We start from the raw sequence: 21,548 nt of genomic DNA on the forward strand, positions 1-21,548 counted from the left end.
AAAACATGCTTTTTTTCTTCCTGTGTTCCTTTCTCCCTTTTGAGGACAAACGGGCTCCTTTTAAGCTGCTAAAGAGCACAAACCTTTAATCATAAGGCAAGGTGACCGCACATTCCGGTTATCACGCTCTTTCAGCATGTTCACATAGACACACACTCAGATATGTACACTACAAAAGCACGGACGGTCACCCACACACATCTACCTCTGTGCATACACAAGTTTGAATCTGTCCGTTACAACACTTTATTCCCTCATCCTCTTTATATAAACAGAGAATCATACAAGGACCTACAGTATGATAATATATTTCTTCAAGCACATTGAAATTCTGTAGATGTCAGTTCAATATTTCCCTTTCCTCCTACTTGCAGCATTTCAAAAGATTGTACCCAACTTCAGGAAAGGAAGGAAATTGCTTTTAAGAAGAGCTTTGGAGCTGAACATAAACATAGTGGTGACTGGGTCCATTTTTTCCCTCTTTCTTTCTCTCTTTTTTAAAATTTTGCCTGTTCAGCATATTTCTTTGACGCTGCATTTGGTCATTTATCAATAGCCCATCAATTTAAAAAGTAAAACACGCTTATGATCTCTTGATGTTTAAACTTTTTACTGATGTCCTTAGGCTGTGAAATCCCCCTAATAAGCCCACAACAGAGAGAGGCTAGTGAACCGATGGGTCAGGGGAGAGGTAATAAAAAAATAAATAATGGAGCTAATCAAAACCACTGTGCCTCTATGCCTCAAGCACCTTGGACAACACAGGGCCTAACGAGACGGTCATCGTGAAGAATGTTGTGCAGGCACACTGTGTACTGTAGGAACATTCCTGCATCCTATGTGACAGCCGAGAGTGTAGATATGCAACCCCAAGCCTGCGTATTGGAACATGAAAGGTTTTATCAGTAATGCGGTCACCACACAGGACATTTTGGAAAACAAAAATGAAAAATATGACAAAGCAGTTTATGCACAGAATCAGGACTGTCAGCGTATAAATTACCGAGATATTTTTGTGTCACTGACACCACACATAGGAGGACGCTGACGGGATGAAATATACATATCAATTTAAGTGTTCTAGTTCTCTTTTGATTCATCTCCATTCTCCTGATATCCATCTACCACTATGAATAAAAGGAATCAACAACTTAGCGTGATGTCCTAAAGTCTGGGTTAGCAGATCAGCTGATCCTCCTTTTAGGGGTTGGCATAGTGACGGGAAATAATCTGGCTCCATCTCACCTTAAACATCCCCTCTGTCACACCAACCTTCTCCATGTCTTCCTTCACTACATCCATCCAACTCTTCTGAGGTCTTCCTATTTTCTTTCTCTAGCATCCTTTGCTCAATTTATATATACACACACACACACACACACACACACACACACAGACACAGACACAGACACACACACACCTTCTCCTTCTTTCTGTATTATATCTGTTATCCATATTCTCTGTGCTTAAAGAGGTCTTGTTGCTCCTCTCCCCATCCTACAACCAAAATATGAATTAGTGGAAATAAAAAAAATAATAAAAAAAGGTGTATGTTTATTTGTGTTATTTGTGTTTTTTCCTATGTAAAGGTTTGTTTTTGGGTGCATACATGGAAAGCCGGAGGTGGCGAGAGTTTCAGCGAAACCCCCAGCAGAGAACAGCACTGAGAATTGGGGCTGATGTCGACTTCGTGGCCTGAGTGAACTAACGCTATGCTTGATTTGTTTAAAAAGTGTCTTGTTATTGAGCTAGGGCTTCTATTGAGCTTCCATGCTCTTTACTAGTCAGAGCAAACTAAAACTGAACGTGGCTGAAAAATCATGAGAATTACTGGACAAAATGCAATGATAGATTTTGAATTCTATATAAAGGTGCTGGTCTGATCTGGAAGGTAGAAGATTTTGTCCGGAAGGAATTGGCTCAGTTAAAAGCTCTCTCTAGTCATGTGGAGCTTGAAACTTTGTCCACATTTATTGCGAACAGGTGTTCACACTTTACATTTGCAGACTATAAAATAATTCTCTCAGATCCCTCCCCCAATCCTTCTTTGGCATCTCCCACCTGTCATTTAAGTCACGCAGCTGTGACAGCTGAGTGAGGGAGAGCGAGTGATGCCAAACTACAACTACTATCATGCCCCATCCCTTGGGAGAGTGAGGCTTGTTGATGACCCCCTCCACTACCGGATTGTTTCTGTGGAACCAACACATACACTCCCACAAGACGTGGCCCACCCACCTCCATATGGCAACTCAGCTCAGTTCCATTCCCCGGGGAAGTTGAAGGATTTTCAGTTTGCTATTTCCAGACAAGTAAATCATGTTGGTGTTTATGTGTGAGGTGAAGTATCAGTCTGTAACTGTCTCATTAAAATGAATTTCAGTTTTGAAAAATGATTTGGCATCATTTAGCATACAAACTAAAGATGACCAAGGTCTTTGGACTGCCTATATTCCTTTGGCTCTATGAGCAGCAGCAAATGTCACAAGGTTGGTCTTAAGGTTAGTAAGAAGGCGCTGTGGAGTTGGATTTCTTGGTTTTCTTGTGCCTTACTATGAATTTATCATTTCCTTTCTACTTGTGGAGTGTGTCTAAGAACGGGACCTGAGAGATGCATCTGGCCCCCCTGTTAATCTATCTACTGGTGGAGGCTCTGTCATGGTTCGGGGCTGCACTTGATCCAGTTTTGTTGGGGATCTTGTCAGAATTGATGGAGTTATGAAGCCAGAAAAGCACCGTCAGATTTCAATCCATGATGCAACACCGTCTGCAACTGTTTGAATGTCAACAGCTTCTCAGCACAACAAAGTATACCTGCAAAAATATACAATGGAATACTATCACTTATAGATTGGCTTCCCAAGAGCCCAGAGCTTAACATTATTTCAGCAGTGTGGGATAATCTTGACAGAGAACAGAACAAAAGGAAGAAACATCTAAAGAAGAGCTTTGAGTGACCTTTAAGTAGCTTGGAGAACTATTCCTGAAGACTACTTAAAGAAATTACAAGAAAGGTGCCAAAGAGAGATGTGTTGAAGAAAAAAAGTTTTTAACCCAATTGTTAACTTTCAAGCTCATAAGAATTGTACAACTTCTGTGTTTGCTTTACATACTGTGTTGTATTTCAATGTATTTTTCCACATTTCAAATTTTCCTAGCAAAATATGAAGAAATGAGGTGGTTCAAGACTTTTGCACAATACAGTATATAGCTCCATGGAGCAGATGTGAATACGCTCGCAGCGACACACATTTTTAGTTATGTATTTTGGGTGAAAACATCACCGCAACACCTTTAAAATTAATATCTTTTTAATTTAAACAGAAATTAGTGTAAAATATTATTGTAATTTGGGGCACCAAATTAAGGCGAAGCATCAAAAAGCAGGTCAGGACAGTGTCAAAGTATGTTTCGTTATAATTTTTAAAACAAATATTTGGCAAGCTCGCCAGATACAGGAAAATTATCAGCTCAAGTCCAAAAACGCTGGTCACTGAAAGGTTCAGAGGAAAGGAGCACATGTGTCATGGCACTGATGCATCAAGCTGTTTCAGAGGGGAAGAGGTCATCAAATTAGCCTTTAATTTCTACCCTCCTGACAGTACTTCAGCAAGCCGTGGCACAGTTGAGTGTACTGTACCGTTTACCTGCTAAATCCCTGACCCAACACACAAATGGAACAGCACCTGTGCAAGACAGATTAAATCAACCAGCTATGTTGCGCTGACCTTCACATCTGTGATAATCCGCTGTTTGCAAAATCAAAATTGGATTCATTTAGTAAGGTAAAACACCTGAGCGTACAGTTGGGGAATTTCATGGATGTGCAAAGATGCCGCATCTTGCTGATGCTTTCATGAAGATCGATCCAGAATGGCTGATAACACATTCATCCACAGGCTAATTATAAGACAGGGGACTTATTTGCCATGCGTTAATCTCGCTGTGCTTTGTGTGCTTTCTTTCCACATAATGATTCCCAGGCTTTTCAAGGAAGCCGGATTCTCACAGATGCCAGTATTCACATGCAATTTACATGCATGAATCGGAAGCTGTCCATTGTTAGGTATACGCGTGGGAGGTACTATATTTTGATCTTATATTAAAAGACACTTTTTGAACATGAATAGGCTTTATAAATATATGTCATGTTCTTTTGTTTTTTTCTTAGCATGCAGTTTAAGCACAACGTATTTAAAACCATGTATTGTGTAATATGGACACTAAAGGAGACTTGCATTTGTGAAAATGATCATGAGTCTTTATAAGTCTTTTTCTCGCTTCTCCAGCACTCTTAACTCACACAGCTGCATTTGCATTTGAGCTAATCCCAGAGGTGTAATCAACTTAGAAATACTTTGCATCAGCAGTATGACAGCATACTGCAGCACTGCTAGCATAGCAATGAGTATCTAGCTAACCAAGCCTTAGGAATGGGAACGTTGTTAAATAAAAGTGGGAAGGGTCAATACCAGTTATTGACAAGTCCGTGAAGCATGTATTTCAAAGGTTTTTTTTTTCCTTTTTTAATGCCTGCTTTTTACTAGGCCAGCAGGGAAACAAGTTTACCCAGTCTGTGCTAAACTGGGAACATGTATCCTTGAATGCTAATGCTACGCCTTCGGGAGGTGAGTTTGTTGCGCTGTACCGTGGAACTTCAAAAATCCTATCATAAATCAGTGCAGCGGGATCCCTGGAGTAATGGACCTTGGGTAGATAAACACACAAGCACAACATGCACACATAAAACACCAGCCAATGTACATAATGTCTGACAGCCTGACAGCCCGTCGACATTATGATTCACTTTCAATAAGAGTCATGTAAAGTTCTACAGCTGTCTACAGCAAATCTTGTGGAACATATGATGAAATATGCCCTTGCACAACAATAATTGTTCAGGAGATTCAAATAAATAGCAAAAAATATAGATTCACTAATTGCAGAACATCTTTTGGAAAAGGAGTGAACATACCTTACAACAGGCATGGCCACCCACATCTCAGTCCTATTATCAGGCTCCAGATGGGCAAACATGATACGTTTTCTATCAAAGAACAGTTTGGCTGTCCTTGAGGCCCACAACACAAACTGTGCCAAACAGACAATGGCTCATTGTGCTCCAAAAAGTTCCATCAGACCTGAACTTTTTCTCCCCATATTAGTTAAACCACAGCAAGCACAGACATTAACTCTAACATATTCAGTACGCTTACATATTCAATTCTGATAACAGACAAGGGCAGCATCTGCAGAAATACAGTGCAAAGATGTACTCGCAAGAGTCCCTCGAGCTGGCATTGAGAGACAATGACGGCAAAAACAATATGAAAGACCCAAAAGTTTCAGTGCATCACAAGCAGAAACAGTTAAATATCTGTCATTTAGTTAAACGGATCAAAGTCAGAACATGCGAGCTTGATACATATCGCTCGAGAAAGTGAGAGCACTGATAGAAACTAGGACGAGAGATTATATTTCTCCTATATTAGCTCCTCTTTATTGTCTCCCTAGAAAGCCAGAAAAAAGAATTTAAAATCCTTCTCCTCACATACAAAGCCCTTAATGACAAAGCTCTATCATATCTTAAAGACCTCTTAGTACCCATTATCCCAATAGAGTACTTTGCTCAGAGAGTGCAGGCTTACTCGTGGTTCCTACAATTTCCAAAATAAGAATGGGAGGCAGAGCCTTCAGCTATCACGCTCTTCTCCTGTGAAACCAGCTCACGTTTTGGATTTGGGAGGCAGACATCCTCTCTACTTTTAAAACTAGGCTTAAAAATTTTGATTTTGATAATGCTTACAGTTAGGGCTATCTCTAGTTACTCTTAGCCATCCCATAGTTATATTGCTATGGGAGAAGCGTCTTGGGCACCTCCCATGATGCACTGAGCATCTCTTCTCTCATCTGGGAACTGCTGATTCTGCTATTATATAAAAACACATATTGTGGAGAAAATTGATTAGTGTTTGAGTTTCCTTTGTTCTATTTTATGCCCCTGATATGTCAACTGAAAAATGGTTATATCTAAAAGAAGGGGATAAGCCAAAAGCACAGAGATACTTTGAGCCTTTAAAACAGCTTAACATTATTGCAGCTGTATCAGGGCTGAAACTGAAATAACTTTAACATTAATCCGGAAAGAAAAGTCTGATGTAAAACTCAAAGCTTGCATGATGCACAAGGACTTATGAGACAAGAAGTAGATCAGTCTCGATGCTCTTTCTCCAAATGTAAAGCCATCAAGTTAGTGTGAAATTAAATTAAATCCAGATCCTCGTGCACCTCTGACTTCCAGTACTCACTTCCTGTTCTGATCAATTGTGCCTTTTTTCTGTGAAGCACATTGTTTCCAAATTTCTCTCATTTCATGAACAAAAGCCTTGTTTAGCATTAACACATGTATAAAATGTACAAAAATCTACTACTACACATAAACCAGATGGGAGGATGTTTTCCTGCTGGATGCTGTGGCAGTCATGAGGGTATATATTGCCTTGAAATGTGAATTATGGCCAACAGTGTCACAAGTCCCATCACACCTCCTCCTCCATGCTTAACAGTACAAACCATCTGCACATGCCATCTGCTTTTCACCTTGTCTGCATCTCGCAGAGACACAGAGGGTGGAAGCTGACATTTGTTTTAAACTAAAAAAAAAAATGGCCTTGGCCTAACATCCATTTCTTGCCTTTGTTTGTTCAAGTTGTTCAAATCTTCTTATTGGTGTCTTTCACTAATGGGTCACTAAGGTAAGTTATTACTGCAGGCCGGGTTCACTCTGTCTTGAAGCACAGATGTTGGCTCTAATGTGAGGCACCCTCTGCAACTGAAAATATAGTGGTCTAGTCCTCTGCATCAAAGCTAATATTCAGTCTTGCTTTACTGGCTTGGTTCTCCTGAGTACCATTTTCATCATGTCTGGTTGTATTTTGGCAGCTTTGGCTCAGGTGGTAGAGTGGATCAATTCCTGACTTCTTCAGTCCACTTGCCAAAGTAGCTTTAGGCAAAATATTGAATGAAAAGATGGCCCTGATGTAGCTGACTGAGTGTGTATGGATGTTAAAGCACTCAGGCATAAATAAAAACACTATGAATGTGTGTGTGATTGGGTTAGTGATTGTAGTAGGAAAGCAGTTTGAGTAGAAAGGCGCTACGTATGGTACGTACCTGTCCATTTACTATTTATTTTTAGACTGAAGCCCATGTCTTAAATAAGACATAGTTTTCATCATAACATGGACTACAACTGTATTCACATCAGGCTAATAAGCACAAGCAATGGTTTCAATATCATATGAATAGTATATGGACAAGTATTTACTATATAGCTTTTTAAGTGCTTTTCCACTACAAGCCTCATTCACCCATACTTCTATACAAGCATCCTTTTCTATGACTAAGTGCTTTTAACCTAACATTCACATGGTTATTTTCCAGAAGATGCATCAGGGGTAACTTGGGGTCTCCAAAGAACACCTTAACATGCAGACTAATGGAACCAGGGATCGAACCACGAACCTTCCAATTAGATAATGGCCCACTCTAAATTCTAAACTACAGCCAACCTAAGCTATACTATAAAATGTCTTTATAAAATATAGTTAGGAGGTAAAGTTAAAACAGGAAGAGGAATATTTCTGCAGATGTTCTGTGCAAAAACGAGCTTGTATCAAGGATACTGATGACTTTTCTGTTTGCTCTGTCTTATTTCTTCACGTGTCTGCAGAAACAATTACTTATTCCAAACAGACCTCATCCTGTATTCATCCAGTATTCAACATTACTGTCACCATTGAATAATTTTGTTCAGTTGTTTTAATTTTCTTCTTCTTCGCCCAATGGAAGTGCTTTCACTTTTCCACCCACCACTGTTAACTGAAGACTGACTCGAAATGTGTCATAGCCTGAGGGGCGAATGTGCCCTGTTGCTATCCTCAAATTTTTTACATTGATGCTATTGACCCAAGTCGTCTTAGGGGGAACGGTAGGCCTCTAAATCCACATGCACCACAATCTCAGCAGATTGATGTGGCTCTGGAGTGAGTAACTCCATTGATTTCATTTCACAGGGCATTCAATTCAGAAGATCATAGCACGTACAACAAGATTGGGTTGGCATGGATTTTCTCCATCAGGTCAAAGAGTCTTAGACCATAATTGTTTTTTATTACTTTTTTGGGTCTAAAAACATAACCATGTATCATATTTCTGACTACTGCTCAATACTGCACACACATCAACGACATAGGTCAGCTTTTTCCTTGTGATTCCTTTACTCCGGTTTTATATTGAGAAACTCTCAATTCGATTAGCCCTGAACCTCCAGTGAGATGAAGGTGCCCACTGAAATGTGGGTGGGTTATTTTTTTTTGGCTTTTGTTTAGCCCAGTCAGACACATGTGAAATAAAGACCCAAAGCTTCACAGCATTCAGTGCAGGCTTTGACAATAACTGGTGGTAATCACTCCACCAGATAATGACTTTTTTTTAACCTTTACTATTCTGGAAGAACTGGATTCGAGTTTTAAAAAAAAGGAAAAAAAAGTTTTGTGTAAACCTTCTCTGATTTGACTTGCCTCACAGGCCAGTGGAGACTCATATTTCCCTTATTTTTTTAATCTGCTTATCACTTGGTTCATTTTACTGTTCTAAATGCAGCTGAAGACAAACTGAAAAAAAATGTGATATAGACCAAGGACTTGCGCAGAGGTCTCATCTGGTTTTCAAGCAGATTATGGCCAATGGCTCCACATCTCTCCCGTCACGATTAGCCTTGGATACATAGAGACTGCATCTTGGAGTAGCAGAGTTCTGGCCCTGCCTGGACTGACAATTATCACCAAAGCAGAGGGCTAATTAAAGTTTGATTAAGTTCAGAGTGTTCTTGAGGATATGCAGAGAGGGGATTGGGAGGGGTCCCACCCAAGATCACACGGTGTCTGTCAGAGGCAGGCGCTGTGAAATTGGATTGTTGGCCGTTATCAACCTTTGACCCTAAGTACCACGGCGCTCCGTGAATTCGCCAGCTGGAAAAAAGAAAACTCACTCAAGGGAAAGAAAAATAGTGCTCTTGGATGTCTATCATGGGCAAGAAATGTGAGACATACTGTCACTAGAGAGTCATTCACTAATGAGGTCTAGGAGGGATTGAATGTACAGAAGGAGACTCTTTTGCACATAAGGAAGGAGATGAAAAACGCAACATATATACGGTCCACATTTGTCCTGATGACAGATCTTGAAAAGTTCTATTTGTGAGTTCTCCTCAGCCTCAGGAAGGAATGTGCTGTGTAGGAAACTGCATCCCTGTGGGAGCTGAGTTGCAGGTATGGAACGGGGACGTATTGCCCCCTTAAGGGGAACAACAGCCCTGCTTGCTCAACAGTCGGCAGGGAGGTACATCGGTGCAGCCCGCCAAAAGTCCTCCTTCTGTCGTGCACTTACTGAACTTGACATAGACTGCATTGGCAAGGGGGGGGCTGCATGAGTAATTCATGACATGCACTAGCATATTAATGGCACACCTTTTCATAGCGAGCAAACATATGCAAGAGGCAGCTGCAGGTTGTATTTTTTTTTAAAAAGGGTGGGGGGAAGCAGGAAGAAGGTGGGTGCAGTCAGGTGGAAGAGCAGAAGACAATGGATGACTGCAAGGCAGGAAAAGCACTCTAATGGTTGGCAGAGAGAATTCTGGGGGACTGTTGTGCTGCAACTTTTGTAGATTTCACTCAGCAGCAGAAGCTCGTGTGAGTTTGCAAAAGTAATTATGATAATGGACATTAATGGCTTTATAAGTAAGCACTAATGGCCATGGAGATTGAGCATGTACGTAGCGCAGCACCTGACCTTCATATTCCAGTGTGGATTCAATCTAACTGAAGCAACAGAGTTAGAGGGTAAAATCTTCATTGTTTGGCACAGGGCATTGTGTTGAGATTCTCTAGCCTGAATCTTTTAAGCTTTGTCTCACATGAATGAAAGCTTGGCTACAGAGGTCAAGAATAAAAAACAACAACAAAAAAACGGACTGTTTCACCTCCATATTTCAACATCCTCTCATGTGACTGACTTAAGTCTTTTCCCTGTTTAAAAAGATTAGCCTTGGAGCCTTATTTATCCCTAGAACTTCCCTTCTCTGCTTCAATATTTTGTTCCTTCTTAAAATAATAAAGCTTCAGCCCTTCTAAAGTACGTTCTTTCACCTCTCATCTTGCTGTACTCTTGGCTGGGGGTTAAGGGATGAAGGGCTGACTAATAGGGTGTCTGAACATCAACCTCTTCCTTCAAATACTTTTCTATTTCCCCTTCCTTTAAAATTTGCCACCTCTAATAATTTCCGTCTTCGGCATAATGATTTTTCCTTTTTCCCCAATGTGTCCCTCTGTACCTTTTCATCCACCCTGCTCCGTCTTTGTCTTCAGCATTCTACTGACACCTCCATTTATCAACGTCAATCGCTGATTTTAAAACTTAACGGGCTAGCGCACATCGATTCGCCACTGAATGAAGAAGAAAGCATGATGCAAATTTCAGATCAAGGTCGATAATGGAATAATAAGTGTAAACCGCGACCTCTTAATGAATGTGTTAATACTGCCCTCTGCCCCTCTAGTTAGAGGGAATATGCAGGCCAAGCAAGAGAAGACATTTTGCCGTCAGTGACCTTTCCTTTAACTCGTTAACGCTATGGAAACTTGAGCTCTGCTGCCAGTATCCACAAATGTCATCCGGAAGGATGAAAAGAAAGGATAGAAATCAACAATTACTTAATAAGTGAGGTAGCAGGACATTACCAGTGCTACTGAATATGCAAATGAAGATTTTAAATGCAGCATGCTGAAATAATTCTTTGTTAATGCAGCTGTTTATGGTGGCAGACAGTCAGCAGACAGAGTAGTCAGAAGCAGTCAAGAGGTCCATGAAAAATAATTTATAGCAGCATCCAACATTGAGCATTACAAGGAAATAGATCTACCTCGCCTTCTCATCTATCCCATATTAACTGGCGCTTTTAGCATTCCCCATTTTGGATATACAATCATTCTCGTCAGAAAAAGACACAGAAAAGTAATTTTGGACACAGGCTTAGTGGAAAAGAAACACAGTGAGAGAATTGCAATTTACCTGATACTCATTCTTCTTTTTCCTCCTGAAAACAGAAGCTATTATGGCAGGAATGCTGTCATGCAGAAAATAAGTGTGACTATGTAATTATACGCATAAGCCCCCTCGCTAAAAACCAAACTGATCCAGCCACAGAAAGGATTCAAGTTTTAGAACTGCTATAGTTACACAGAATTATCTCTGCTGTATAATTTGAATTTTGATATTCTGACAGTGATACATTTTCCGTACTCTGTGTCCTATCACCGAGGGACACGAACACCGCCGCATCACATTTGCAATCTGAGCATGCAATGTAACCAGTGTTCATTATGAAAATGCAGTCAAAAGAGGCAGTGGATGAACCATTAGCTGTCAATTTCCTTCTTTCCCTTCTTCACATGGAGCCAATGTGCCGTTCGATATGAACAACCTGAATCTTTCTTTCTGTTCGAAAAGCTCAGGGTTTTTTTTTTTTTTGCTTTTAGAACTCTCAGTGGCGCGGGGCATTCATGCCTCGTCTCACCATTTCAAACAAGGAGAAAAACAAGATTGAATAATGTGAGGCTTTTTCTTTTATCAAAAAAAAGATGATTGAACGGAGTTGAACTTGCCCTTTCTTTTAAAATCTTGTTACCGCACTTACCTACACTTAGAAGTAGCAATTTCAATGGTTTTCATTTATATAACTGTTATGTCAACTCTATTACTGAACGGTGACACTGTGATGACTGTGATGGCACATCGTACGATAGGAGTTTATGCAATGTCTTGGTCGCACGACGAACTACATGTGCTAACATTCCTCGTACGAATGCGTGCGATTGGGTGGACATTTATGAAGCAGGGGCAGGTAGTCTGCAATCAAACATGCTAAGGAGAAAATCAAGAATAGTCATGTAAATGCTCCAAGCAGACCACTTTGAGATGTTTCAGAGAAAAAGAAGGAGCATGGACACTGAGCTGTTTGAGGAAGTGAGAAGTCACTTTAGGGCACCTTGAACTCCTCGTGAGGGTAACAAAGTGACACCTCCAGGGCTGAAAGTGTCAAGAACTGTGGCCTGTCTACAAGGAGCACGTTCCCAGCATTGCAACCAACATTATGATAAAACTGTTTCAAGCCTGGTGGGGCAAAAAATAAAAATAAAATCTGTAAATTTTCTAAATTTTGCATCACACCCATTTAATCAACACTGCCTATTCCATCTTCTGTCTTTAATCGTACCTAATTCAGTTGTCTAACTGGACCTTTTGACTGTACTGGATCTTTTGTACTTTAAACAAAAACAAAAGAAATAACTACTATAAAGATGTATGCACAGTTAATTGTACTAATAGACCATCCAGTGAGTGTGTGGTTATTATTTTCCCTTATATTTGCACTAATTTGCTCTCCGTCTTTGTGCAATCCACCCATGTAGTGTATGCATCGTGCTAGCCAAGCTAGCTCACATAGTTTGGCTAGCTTATGCTCTACCTTATGGTCTAGCTCCAAAAACTTGACTGTGTCAAACAAAATGCCAAACCTCAGAGGTCTGAAAATGGTGCACAAAATACTGGATGGATGCAAAGTGGCTATGTCCATCTCGTAAAGCTACTGCCTATTAAAATAATCAACTATAGCTTTCACTGTGAAGAGCGATTGGCAGACTCATGCTGGACTACACTGGTTGCTGAAAGGAAAGTTGCAGCATAATTTCTTTATTAAAAAGATGATTATTTTATTACCCTGTATATCCTGTTACCACCAGACTCTCAAATGACTTATTTGATCTGACCTTGTCTAACTTCCCAGTTGACTCCTATGTGTTTGGTTTTATTGAACTCTGGACTGACCCTTGTTGTCCGTGAGTTATCACTTGACTTGGACTATTTTGCTGACTCTGGAATTGGTATCAATAGCTTTTGACAAATTACATAAATTACTCACCTCCCAAAAGTTCAGCTTTCTTTCTGCCCATAATTTTACCAGCGGCTTTAGAGATTGTAACAAAAGACCTTCTGGTCCCAAGTCTGGTTCTGTTACCAGTATCATCACCACTGGTACAATGGCTGTCATATAACGTGACACTGCAGGTATTACATTGCGTGTGTGTGTGTGTGTGTGTGTGTGGATACAGCTACAACTACAGCAGTTCCCCTGGGCACACACTGGTGTTATAAAAGGCTTGAGTGTTTTGTAGCCTCCTTTTTTTCTTTTTATTTTTTGATCTGCCTGTCTAGTGAGAGCAATGAGCGAGAAATTGGTCATCTGGTACTTTTGTAGTTAACCAGCATGAGAGCACGGTTGAGCAGCGTGTTGGTGGACGTTATCTTGTGTAGCTGATCAAAAGGCTTCTCTTATTTTATCTGTGATACATTTTCTGCACAATTTTCCCCCCCTGTCAGCCAGTGGTGAGAGGTTTCATCAGCCTTTATGTCTCCAATGCTTTTGCGCTACATGAGTGAGCGTCTTTGCTTTTTATTCCTGGCTAACTCAATGACATATCATTCACTCAATAGGCATTTTTCAGGCCAGGCTACACTGGGTATTGTGAGAAAAATGAGACCAGAAAGAAGACACTAAGGGCTTGTGAGTGTGATTGTCTTGCACACAGAAAATCACTTTTAAGGAGGCACAGAGTAGAGCAAAAACAGGACAATAAAGAAAGAAGTTACACCACTGAGCCTTGTTTTTTTTTTTAAACAGTCAGAGAAAGAAATAAAAGGAGGGGTAAAGGTTTATGAAAGCGACAGAGGTAGAAAGCAAGTGAGACAGAAATTGCCCCAGCTGGCACAGTCTGCTGGGAGCAGGTTGAGAATTTGGGTCAGCACATTGCATCATCAGCATTTCTCCAAACCTGCCTGCACAAATGGAGACGGCGTCAACCTGCTCAATGAGCTGCATTATTAAGAGTTTCTGCCTCTCTACTCATGATGTCTGCTGTACAAAGTACATACAAACAGATGCAGATACAAATCCAAACATACTGTACCTATTGCATGTGCACAAAATCTTTGTCAGTCTAATCCTCCAGTATAGTCACACAAACGTGACTGGAAGGCAACAATGGTTGGTCCTGTTGCCTTCTAGTAGGAGATTCTTGGCTGAAACCTGCACGCTGGCTTGCACCTTTCTGCGTAGAGTTTGTATGTTCTCCCTGAGGCCGGTTGTGTTGCCTTTAGGTACTCCAACTTCCTTCTAAAGACTTGTTATTTGGTTAACTAAAGCTAGTTACTTGTTTGAGGTTTCTATTCTGCCAGTTCCTGTTTCAATTTTCATTTCTTGGTTTTCACGGTCTACTCTCTGCCTCCTGTGTCCTTTGTTCATGGTTAGGGTTAGGGTTTTCTTCAATGCTTCACTAGGGTGAGGATCTGTTAGGTCACATCCTTTTTTAGATTGGTACATTAATTAAATTTCTCACACTGTACTGCAAATCTTTATTACTCTATGTGAAATGTGACCGGAACAACAAAGTGGAGCAGCTTTTATCATATATTTCTCCTCAAAGACTTATTTTACTACAACTACTATTTAATGCATGTACCCTTGATGAAATTCCAGCCAAACTATTCTTCATCTCTGCTATTTTTCTAACACCAAGATTCTTCAAATTATTATAGTCCCTGCTGATCAGCCGCCTACTTGTATCACACAACCATTAAGCTCTAAACCCACTTCCACCCTCATCCTACTAACAAACCACCAACCGGTGTCCCTGGGGACTCCTGGAATAATTTATCAAAATATATTAGAAAAATATCAAAAACATCAAACATTATTTCTTCTCCACACAGCATTATTTGTGTAATTAATGTAATCTAAGGGTTGCTAATACTTTGGATATTTTATGAATGCATTTTCCTAAATACAACTTGTGGCTTTTATCCCAAATATATTCCACAATATTAATTAATTATTTACCACCCTTTCACTCCTACTCTGCAAATTATTTGTGTTGTTTTTTTTACGATGAACATAACTGGCGTCACTTTGACATCAGTATAAAGTAACACACAAGTCCAGAGACACAATCTTTTAAGCATGTCCTAGGTCTGTCCAAGGGTGTCCATTCCAACGCCTCACCTAGGGGGGCCTCCGGGAGGCATCCTGTTCCAACCCAGCTGGGCCCTTTTGTTGTGGTACTCTGAGCCTCTTCCAAATGACCAAGCTCCTCACCCTATTTCCAAAGCTGAGCACAGAGTCCCTTCAGAAGAAGCACATTTCTGTTGCTCGCATCTGTGATCTTCTTCTTTCCATCACTCCCAAGAGACAGCTTTGCTTTCAAGCTCAAGTCTCCATAAAACCATAAAACTACAATAGAATGGTACAGTGTCCACATCACTGCCAAGACTACACCAAACCATCTGTCAGTCTCCCACTCTTCTCTCTCCCCACTCACCAACAAGAGCCCAACATACTTAAACTCCATTTGGGGCAGCAACTCAGTCCATACCCAGAGTGTGCACTCCACCCTGTTCTAGCTGGGAATCATAGCCTCACACTTGGAGGTGCTAATTCCAACCGCTTCCCCCTCATCTGCTCCCAGTTAAGTCATGTCTGAAGCCAACAGAATTACATCATCTGCAAAAAGTTAGATGAAATCCTGACAAGACCTTATTGTTGGCCGTGATATTGACTTGATGTCGGCAATGCAAACCCAACTCTCAGGGTCCAGAAATAACTAAAAAGAACTAAAACTAAACACTCACCACATGGAGTTACAGCACAGTATGCTCAGTGCATGCCAGGATGTGACAGGAGGACCAGTTTCTACCTTCCTGTCTGTGTGTTGGGGTCAAAGGTAAGACACATTTCTAGCAATTATTTTAGCTGAGCATCGAACAGTCAGCAGGTGGAGTTTTCCCCACTCCAAAGAGGGTCATTTCTGCTCTGATTGGGGCTTACAGTGTGACACCATCAGCTCTGTCTGTGAAATGACCACGGCATGCTCCTGGAGTCTCAGGTAGATCTGGCAACATCTGCAGTGCTCTATCATAACTTCCAGTGCGGGAATTTCCCCATCCAGGTCACAAAGGCAGTGATGGCGTCTGAGTTTAACTTCTTTAAAAAAAACTAATAGAGTGCTCCTACCTCCCTTCATACAGTGTGATGCTTTAACTTCGGACCCATGGCAAACATTAACTGAATAAATACTTAAATCTATTAAACCTGCATCTGTGGAAATGGGTGCTTTTGACTGGGCTCCCCTAGGACACTAAAAAACACTAACAACAGGAGAAATAGAAACCAATGATATGAAAATCATTAATAACAAGTTAATTTACAAAGTTCTAAAATATGGTAATGATAAAAATATAAATAAATAAAAATCATTTAATAAACACCTTTGAGATGTGAATAAAATATACCTCCAGGGTCTGCAGTGAGCAGATGCAGTGGTTCAGCTTTCAGGTAAGCTCACTTTTTAATTCTTCTCTTCTTTAATTCTCAACAAGATTTCCTTTTTTTCTACTTTCAAACGGGCAACTGTCACTGGCAACTAACAATTATTAGATATGTCTGAATTTATCAGCTCCCTCTGGAGCCAAAATGGTTGCCTTTTTTCTCCTTTTCAGTAATACTAAGCAGGAATTATAAACTTTAGTTCCCTTTCACTGCAGTAACTGCTAATACTGGCCCCTCAATCAGCACTTTCAGTCTTTGTATTTCCATTTTGGATCCACTGGACTTATAACATGGCCATAAATTCACAACAGCTTCAGCCTTGATGTCAATTCCAACAACGAGGTGAGCCGAGATGATGAGAAGTCTCTCTTTCTCGTGCTCTCTCTTTCTCTACAAGATAAAATTGATCCCAGATTTGGAGAAATCTTTCAATTCTCCATGGGAAATTTCCCATCATTAAAGTTGCTGTTACAGACACTAGCACTCTGCTGATACCTGACGTCCTTCTGATAGGTTGGTGGTTTTGAAAAATAGTGCTTGGCAAACCCTCCCAGCAGTCATTCTGAGCTGTTCAGAAGGGCTCTGTAGTGGGTACTTCCCACAGAAAGAGCCCTAAAAAGCTTGGACCACACACAAAGTCACTGTGTTTTTTTTTTTTTTGTTGAGAGGTAGTTCCTACAAAACACAGTGATTTCTAATTATGAGCATGAAATGGACACACATTATGAAGTTTAAGTACTATAATATCTAATATATTTATATATATTCACGTAATATTGGGCACGGTGGTTAGCACTGTTGCCGCACCGCACAGCAAGAAGGTCCTGAGATTAATTCCACGATCAGGCCGGGGTCTTTCTGTGTGGAGTTTGCTTGTTCTCCCCGTGTTTGCGTGGGTTCCCTCCCGGTAGTCCGGCTTCCTCCCACAGTCCAAAGACATGCAATTAGTGGGAATAGGTTAAGTGGTGAATGTGAGTGCGAATGGTTGTCTGTCTCTGTGTGTTAGCCCTGCGACAGACTGGCGACCTGTCCAGGGTGTACCCCGCCTCTCGCCTTATGACAGGTGGGATAGGCTCCAGCGCCCCCCGTGATGGATGCAATGGCATGTAATATTTTTAAAGCCAGCAAGTCTCTAGTGACCAAGGAAGGTATGTCTCTTCAAACACTTCCCATAATTATTTTCATGTTGTTATATAAATATCTCCCTCTGCTGGTACTGAAGCTTTTCACATGCGTCCAGTTCACACTTACGAGAGGCAAAGGGTTAAATGGACATAATGGAGCAGCATGCCTGTTATGTTTGCTGTGATATCTGGTTGATGGCATGTAGTTATCAACCTTACAGCATCAGTCTTAATGTGTTTTTACACAGAGTTAGTTTACTGCCAATTTGCACTTCAACTTTAGTCTTTTCGTCTGTTGAAGTAGTTAAAAAACGTTAACCGTCTGTAGATGTCAAAAGCTGATATGATCAGACAAATTTTTTTGTGTATTCAGCTTAAAAAACTTTTTTCCCCCTAGTTTTACTGCACATAATATTGCTGCATATAATATTTTCCCAATCATCAATAAGTTAATGTCACAGTATAATAAACGCAATCTGTTTTCCATTGAGGTAAACTGAAAATAATTGAAAACAGAACAAATCTCAGCTCGCTCTTTAGAGTCAAGCCCCGGCTCTATTTTTAACTGCAAACTGTATTGATGATTTTGCAGGGCTGGGTGTAATGCCTGCATTTTAATTGCATATTTGTGGCGTCGGGGAATAAATGCAATTAACTCAATGTGGGTGGACTTCAATCACAAAGATGCACTGTAGTGAGAAAAAGGTTGTTAGAAGGTAATTATGACTTTGTGATTATTCATTATGCTGCATGCAGCATGTGCATGTGCCTGCATGTGTGTGTGTGTGTTTATGAGGATGTCTTGATAGCTGAGTATGTACAGTAAGCAGGTTTTCTATTCCATTATCACAGAGGATTTGAGCTGAAAGGTGCATGTTTTGCTGTTAACAAGGTTGTTTTTTTAATTTATTTTTAATTTTTACTTTGCTGATGAACTATCAACAAATACTTTCTCCCACCAGAAGGAAAATTTAGAAAATTAATTGCATTTTTATCAGTGCAGAAAAGATCTAATAGCATAAAATGTTTTTCCTTTCACAAGTCCGATTTGAATTCTAAAAGCCGTCATTAGAGTTTCCTTTATTCAGACCGTGTCTGCTTTTACTTCTTACCACTCGATTTTGCCTCCTTTTTTAAATCTGTGCTCAATTTCCTATCAGTGAAAAATATCAGAATAGAGTTTTTAATGAATAGTGCCCTTATTGAAACATTATTGCTCAACATGTTGGCTGTTAGAAAAGCAGAGGAAGAAGAGGTGACATGACTCCTAATTATCAAATCTTTTGCTGTCCTTTATCAAACATTTGAACCTGCAGTCCTGGTGATCAGACAGGAGGTACCGCTTCACCGTTTACACATGGCTCAGCCTCATAACTCTCCATCATGCATCCACAACTGCACACATTCCCCTTTCCTCACCTTCCTGCTCCAAACGAGAGAGAACCCCATTTGGATCTAGGGCTGGAGTGGATCCATCACCCTTCCCGTGTAGGATGAGGAATGAGATGCCGTGCATCACGCTAATAGTCTCAGCCATCAGGGGTGGGATGGACTAGGTCTCCCCCCACTACCCGGGCTAAGTGCTCAGGGAGGTGATGGAGAACAGTTCTGTGCAAATGCTTGACATGGTTAATGCGCTGCACCATATCAGAGCCCAGTGATCAGTCTCCACCTGGCTGACAGACAGAGATGTTGAAGAGTTATCCTATAAAATTGGAGGCAATTACACTCTCACCTTCGCTGACATCGTTTCAAGACGTTTCACCGCAGGAAATAGGTTGCATCCTTCTGGTGCAATACTGAAAGTTTTACTCACAATTAAGGACTTAAAATTACAGAGAAGCTTTAAGTTCTTTTTGACTGTTAGTGCAAGCAGCCACCTGGAATTATTGTCCCTTTGTGAAATTCTAATTCTGCTCCAACCCATATAACGACCAGAATCCCGACTCTCACCCTACTGGGCTAGGCTCAAGCTACATCACTGTGAAATGTTTTTCAGTTGTCCATACTCTATCTTCATCAAAATAACAAATATTGGCAAAACAAAAGATTACTTTATTATGTAGCACTGAAAAGCACTGGCCATAACACCGAGAAAGGTTGCACTTTCCTTAAAAATAAATAAAAAGTATCCAGTCCCATCCATCATGTTCTGCCTGGAATATTGATGTTGCATTTCATAACAAATATATGTATAGTGTTCTGTGACACTGTGTGTTTTTGTTGTCATAAAATTTAATTGTCATAAGATAGTATTTTTGCACCAACAAAGTGATTCCCAAATTGCTTTTACCTTAAAAATTGAAACATCTCAGCACTGTGTTTAGTGTGTTTAAGAAATCTGAGGAAAGTGGACAAGTAGAAGGACAAGAAGACGACAGGACCTGTGACGGGGTGAAGACCTGACTCAAGATCTGAGACACACCTCTAGCCCTCAGTTGATTCATCTACTGTTCGCTGAAGCCTCATCAGAAACCGTCTCTGTGCATTGGTGGCTGTCAAGAAGTCATACGTAAGGAAGGGAAACAGGCAGAAAAGACTGAAATATGCAAGAACTGAACTGAGAGTGAGTGACGACCAGTGTTGGTCAAGTTACTTGAAAAAAGTAATCAGTAACTAATTACTGATTACTTCCCCAAAAAAGTAATCCTGTTACTTTACTGATTATTTATTTTCAAAAGTAATTAATTACTTAGTTACTTAGTTACTTTTTAAAAACACGATTTACAACCTGAATAGGTGATAAAGCGATAGATCTTTCAGCCCAATTCTACTTTTTCTGCATAATCCATCATACAAAATGTAATCAAATGGAAAAGTCTCTTTTTTTTAACTCGTTTTATCAGTTTTAATCTTTTAACTTTATGCATCAAGCAAAAATTTAATTATATGCAACATTCTCTGACTTGAATAAATTAGTTTAACATTTAAACCTATTTTCTGCACATTCCAGCACATAAAATAAAATATTTTTTGTGTTTACACTCACTCTTTCAAATAGATGCAAGTAAAACACAGCAGAAAATAAATAAAGTCAAAGACTCAGCGGTCCTGTTGCTCTATTTTCACCTGTAAAGCAGGACTGCGGTAGGCGGAGGTTTACCCTGGTGCAGGTGTGCCGCGGTCAGTGGAAGAATCCGCGAGTTTCTCTGTCAGTTTCCCATTACGTTGTTGCGCACCCGGTGCTTGCTTGGAAGTTTAGGGGATTTTTTTCGCTGTAAAAAGTTTTCTTCCCACGCACGATGGACGCTAATGTTTTTGTCACTTTTTATGGAATCAAACTCAAAGTAAGGTCAGTACTTCCACGCTTTAAACGCTGCACGCTCAGACTCTCTCCCACAATCGATATATGATCCATTGTTGATCTGCACACAGCTGTTGTCACTAACGGCGCACTCACTTACGTCACTGTCATGAGACAGTCTCGAAAAAAAATCACGGTTTTAGTAACGCAGTAACGCAGCGTTCCTACAGGAAAGTAACGGTAATCTAATTACCGTTTTTGCAATAGTAATCCCTTACTTTACTCGTTACTTGAAAAAAGTAATCAGATTACGCGTTACTGCCCATCTCTGGTGACGACCAATCTTGAGTCTAAATTAGAAATTTGGGGTTGAAATAGTCATCAGTATTTACAGAGGAGGTAAGGAGAGAAGTAGAACAGTGAGTGTCTAAAGCCATCTGTAAGTCACAGTGGAGGCTCTGGCATGGTTTGGTTTGACGCTGTGTTTCAGCCAGTTGTTTTGGGAATCTTGTCAAAATTAAAAGGAATTATGAATAAAGAAAAGTACCATCAGATTTTGATTTACCATCTAACACCATCAAAGCATCTGATTGTCATTTTTCATCATGAGACAATGATCCCAAACACACTGCCAATGCAGTAAATGGTTCTGCATCTTCAACGCAGCATTTAGATGTTGATA

The sequence above is a fragment of the Simochromis diagramma genome, unplaced genomic scaffold (genome assembly GCF_900408965.1).
Source record: "Simochromis diagramma unplaced genomic scaffold, fSimDia1.1 OVJJ01000656.1, whole genome shotgun sequence".
Classification (NCBI taxonomy): domain Eukaryota; kingdom Metazoa; phylum Chordata; class Actinopteri; order Cichliformes; family Cichlidae; genus Simochromis; species Simochromis diagramma.